Source organism: Pavona decussata, unplaced genomic scaffold (assembly GCF_977016875.1).
Source record: "Pavona decussata unplaced genomic scaffold, jaPavDecu1.1 SCAFFOLD_26, whole genome shotgun sequence".
Taxonomy (NCBI): Eukaryota; Metazoa; Cnidaria; class Anthozoa; order Scleractinia; family Agariciidae; genus Pavona; species Pavona decussata.
Genome location: NW_028145449.1, coordinates 756,183 through 762,182, shown reverse-complemented (window position 1 = coordinate 762,182; position 6,000 = coordinate 756,183).

The following is a 6,000-nucleotide window of genomic DNA, read 5'->3' as shown; positions in this document are numbered from 1 at the left end:
TTCTAAGTAATGAAAAGCAGCGACCGGGGTTTTTTGAAATAAGATTTTTTTATAGCGTACCACCTCCAAGACGCAAATTAATTTGCATAGGTTCGTGAGATCGACTGTCTAATCAGAATCGCGAAAGGCTGTACACAAACCAGCTCAAGATTATCATACACCTACCGAAAGGAGAGTGGTATTTGATATTTATTATTATGTTTCACGGTGTTAATTTGACAGTAGTCTGGAAACGGAATAAAGGAAGAACAAAGAAATGGTAGCGAATGTTTGTCATGGTTAGAGGGCTTCTTGGGGAATAGAACCACTCCTGACCAACACTCTTTACTATGATCGTCCTTGATTCTGTACAGTTCATCTTTCAACAACCTCTGACTCTCTGTCTCTGACTGAAAACTGTTGTACACCTCTTTTTATTCTGACCAGAAAAGGAAACACTTGTCATGCATCAGCTAACACCTGTCAAGCGAAGTACGTTGGCCGCGTTCCGTCATTAACATATTTTTGTTTATAACGTTAGCTCTAACGAAATGACTTTCGCTTAGATTCTAATACAATTCCGGTTCTGATCTGTTCAAATTAAAACGAGATGAGGAATATAGTAATTGAAAGGAACACTTTCACAGATTTAAAGCTATAGTTAATGACAAACTTTCACAAGAAAATAAAGTTAAAAGATCATTACATAACAACAAAAATAAACGTTATATTTAGAGAAGGAACGGACTTAAGGTACCGCCCTATTCCATACATTGCTGTTGTGTAAACAGTGGTTGTAATTACAAATTCAATACGGAGATTGCGTAACAAAACTCAATTTCTCTAAAAGCCACCTTAGTTCAAAGGTGTTACACCCATGATGATTAAAACACTATGTCGAATTAAAAGAAACTACTTACTATCATGAATTCGGTTTAAAACTCGCGGAAATAGACCAAGAATGATTTGAAATACGAGAGAAAGGGCAATTCCAGGAAATTCCGTAGAGGAACAAAGTTGTTCACGAAACCATTTCAAACATACTCAATTATTAAAAGAGTGTGATGTTTGCGGTGATAAACACCTGTTTTTCGCCAACAAATCATAGTTATTTTTTGAACACACTTTATTGAATAATCCACCTGTTTCCCAACCGAATTCATGACAGGAGAAGGTATACGTTAATCATAGCTATCAACAGGTAAAGTAGAACTGATGAAAAGCAAACTATGAACTTAAATAGAGTTGTTTTCTCACAGTAGGGGAGGTCTGAACAGAAACTGGAAGGTCCACTAATTTTTCAATATTTCCAATACATGTGACGAAATTGCGGGACACCTCTTAATTCCCAACACCAAAAAAAACAGTTTGGAAAACATTTACGTAACGTAAATACTTTTCATTGCTAGTAATTTTATCTTCTAACATCATTACGAACGAAGTAGTATGGAAGGTTCCTACGAAAGGAAGCCAAATTATGGGATTTTACTGCTCCTTTTGCTGTCCGCAATGAAAATTATATTCTTGGATTATTGGTTTAATTATAAGCAACGACCGACAGTTGGGGAATATTCTCACCTCGGACTCCTTCACTTTATTAAGTTCAGTAGTAAATTAAAAAAGTAAATTAACACCATTGTCAGTTTTATACCAAAGAGATATTTACAAACCGGACGAATTGCAAATTCATCAGTGTTCTTTGTTCTGATAATTGCACTGGTGGGATTTAATTATTCCTTTCAGAGTTTGGAGCTACAGAAATTTGCGTTCTAGCCAAGTCTTTACTGCCGAATATCGAGATCAGAAACAGAAAAGAAAGAAACGTTTTACTCTTTTGGTATGGCTAATTTTTCAAAACCAAATTCATCCATTTCGTAATTCGCAATTAATCTAATTTAATGTCACCAATGAATATACTGTATAATGATGATATACGCATTAAACTGTGACAAAAGCAACAGAAGAGAGATATATTGAAAATTTAACTCGATGAACAGCAAAGTCCTCTGAGTGTGTCCTTTACTGCTTGTGTTACTTCTCTGATCTTCCAACAGTATAGAATTGGGTTCAATGAGGAGTTTAGGAAAACAAAAGTTGCAGTAGATAACCTAACGACTAAAATGGAAAGCGATGGCCCTCTTTGAAGGATTGAAAGCTCCACTATGCCTTGTGAAAGATAACAAGCTACTAATGATAACTGCAACCACAGTGCATTGGTCACTGTCTTTCTGTATCGCGCTCTGTTCAGTCAAACTGTTTGGCTTGGTTGTCCCTGATTAACGTTACCTTGTGCTTGAACTTGGTTATTGCGGAGAGTAATGAAAATTTTTTTGTAACAGAATAATGAAGTAGCCAGACACAGCGATACATTACTGTAGCCATACCATAACGTTATTCGGTGATTCCTAAGGTACAACGTCGAGCCGATAGTAGATACAACCCAAGAAAGGGTAACTGTTATACACATTCTCTTGAATGTTGCAACTTGTCTGTATCTAAGCCCTAGCAACAGGGCGAGAAGCCTGTCCACGCTTATTGCGGTCAATATAAGCAACGACACTGAACAAAAACTATAGCCCGTCACATGAGCAACAGCAAATGCGTGGCGACAAATAAAAAATTCCCTTCGCTCGTTTACAACATATAGATAAGTAACATAAAGTGGCTGTACAATGATGCCAACACAAAGATCAACTGTCGCTAAGCTACGAAGCAAGAGTTTGGACGGCGCATGAAGCGAAGACTCCTTGTGAAGAGCAACTAGGATCAGGGTATTCCCCAAAACAGCGGTGAAGGCCAAAAAACTGTTAAGCAGCAAAAGAACTATTATTTGGTGATGTATTCCTTCAGTCAGTTTTGCTGAACAAACCATATCTTCAAAGGACTTTTGCTCATGATTTCCAGTAGAGTTTGTTGACGCCATGCCACTGGAGGGCAACACAAAGCGAGCTAAATTCATTTTCTCTATTGTTTTGCACAAAAGACCTTCTCTTTACTAACAATAGCGGCAAGGCAATGACATCATGAAATCCAAGATGGCCTCGCCCGGGAAATTTAAAATCGAAAATAGACGACAATCATATCTAATTTTAAACACACTTGGATGTTATTTCTACTTCTTAAACTAAAATTTAGAATTTTGACACTATTTCCAACAGTTTACCGCCCATTTGTTTTCGGACCAGATGTTCCCTTTAAGAACATTTTTGGATAAACAAACATGAAGCGAAAATAATTGCCTGTTTTTTTTTTTCCAGGTGCTATGTTTCCATAGGTTTGACAAACGTTTGTCGGATTCTGAGCCGCAAAATGATTTGGCCTGACCAGCATAGTTGTCTTTTTCTCTGCCTTCCATTCTCCTGTTAATTCAGCATGGTTTTAAGATGCATGTAAAGTATACATATACATCAATGCTTATATGGTCTTGGGTACATGAAGGATTCTGTCGACTCATCTCATGGACGTAAAGAGATAGCTTTGCTATCGACTTAAGCTCAAACAACCCAGCACAATTGACCAAACTTCCTCTAACTCCAAATTAAATTCAGTTATTGAATATATAATTCATAAGTTTGACGGAGTTAAGTTGACATTCAATATTGTGATTTGAAGACTTTGGCCACCAGACACGTAATGAATTCAACATTCATTTGCATTACGGTGCGACAAAACCTGCGTCGGTGACGGAATATTACTAAATACCGGGCATTATATTCCTTCTACAGCGTTGGCTTCCGTGAAATGGCGATAAGAAACTTCACTGGAGACGAAAAGCAAAAGTTATACGGAGAGCTGTATTGTTCAAAAGAATTATCTGGAGGAATACACGACCACCTGATATGTTTCGCAGTGGTACACAGTGTTTTGTCCCTTACTACATTTCTGGGGAATACTCTGATCCTAGTTGCCCTGTACAAGGAGTCTTCACTTCATCCGCCATCCAAAATCTTGTTTCGAAACCTAGCGACAACTGATCTTTGTGTTGGTATTATTGCAGAACCTCTCTGGGTTGCTTATTTGATATTTGCGATGAACGAGCAATCGAATATCTGTAGGTATACATCCGCTATTTTTCATATCACAAGCTATACTTTATGCACAGTGTCCTTGTTTACACTGACTGCAATAAGCATGGACAGACTTCTCGCCCTGTTGTTAGGGCTCAGATACAGACAAGTTGTAACTCTGAGGAGAATCTCTCTAACGCTAACTCTGTCTTGGATTGTGTCCACTATCGCTTCGACAGCGTATTTTTGGAATCACCAAATAAACTCATGGTTTAGCTACATTGTGGTATCACTTTGTCTAGTCACCTCAATCTTCGCTTACGCTAAATTTTCCTTAGTCTTCGTCATAACGAAGTTCATGCACATGAAAATTCTCAGACAGTGTCAACTGAATCAACCTTGCGCGATACAGAAAAACAGTGTTCACTGCATTATGGGTGCAGCTGGCATTACTTGTTTGTTATCTGCCGCACGGTTTTGTGGAGGTTTTTGTCCAACAAAGAGATATTGCATCATCGGTTTCCGTTGCAAGGCTCTATTCAACAACTTTGATTCTCCTAAACTCGTCATTAAACCCAATTCTTTACTGCTGGAAGATCAGAGAAGTCAGACAAGCGGTAAAAGAAACAATCAGAGGACTTTTTTCTCCACCTAGTTAATTGTTACGATATTTCACAGTTTAATGTATGTACTATTGAATACGTTGTATTGTGGCGAAAACGTTAACAGAGAAACCAACTTGATGGATAAGATATCATGATGTCATGATAACAAGAGATATCTCAGGATATCATGGAGATGTCATGACCGCGATGGCCCGCCGTAGTACTGTATGGTAGCAGAAGTACTGATAATATTTTGAATCAAAGGAAAAATAACCAGTCAGAAAATGAGAGATCTCGATAAGCTCACAGATGGAAGTTGAAAACTTTCTCGTTTTGTAGCTATCAACTGTGTCATGAAAATATTGAAGTTCCAAAATGAAACACATATCATTTACACGAAGGTTGTCGAAAGTCGAATGGAGGAACTTGTATTTGCATGGCCTTTCTTTCACGACACCATCTGATAAGGAAACATCACTTGTGGTTCGGTTTAATTCCCTGCACTCGGAAAGCATTAAGGGGGTGTTTTGGTGATATCAAGCATGGTATTCGGTATTTGGTACATTTTTTCGCCGCATTCGGCCAAACAACAACGTAACGTGAAATGACCAAATTCAACTTTTGTTGAGATCGTGAGCATATAACGGTAAATCGTTTGTTCTCTGTCTCAGCTTGAACTCCGTTCCCATCTGTTCTGTCCGTTGAAAGAGTTGGAGAAGTGGCAAAGTAGTGTAAATAGCACCAAGTTATATTTTCAAATGAAGTTTTCGTCGTGGTGCAAGTAAGGTTAAACAGGAGTTGTATCAGACTGAAAACTTAATAAACAGCTTTCTGTCCATAACCGCATTTCTCATCCTAGTTGCCCTTCACAAGGAGTCTTCACTTCATCCGCCTTCTAAAGTCTTGCTATGAAGTTTAGCAGTATATAACTGATCTTTGTGTTGGTATCACCGTAGAGCCTCTTTCGGTCGCTTATTTTATGTCTATGTTGATCAAGCGGAGTATTTGCCGCTATGTACATGCTACCTTTCACATTTCAAGCCATATTTTAAGTTCAGCGTCTTTGTTTACTTTAACTGAAATAAGCGTGGACAGACTTCTCGCCCTGTTGTTACGACTCAGATACAGACAAGTTGTAACTTTGAAGCGGACTTTTCTGGCAGTCACTCTTTCTTGGGTTTCGTCAATATTCGGTTCAACAATGTCGTTATGATGCAACCCTTCTCTCTAATGGTATGGCGGCTGTATTGTTATATCACTGTGTGTACTCACCTCAGTCTTCTCCTACGCAAACATTTTTTCTTACTCTTTGCAAACACAAAGTTTAAGCAAATTGCGTTAATCGAAGACCACCAAGCCAAACAGCTTGTTTAAACCAAGCGCGATACAGAAAGACAGTGTCCACAGTA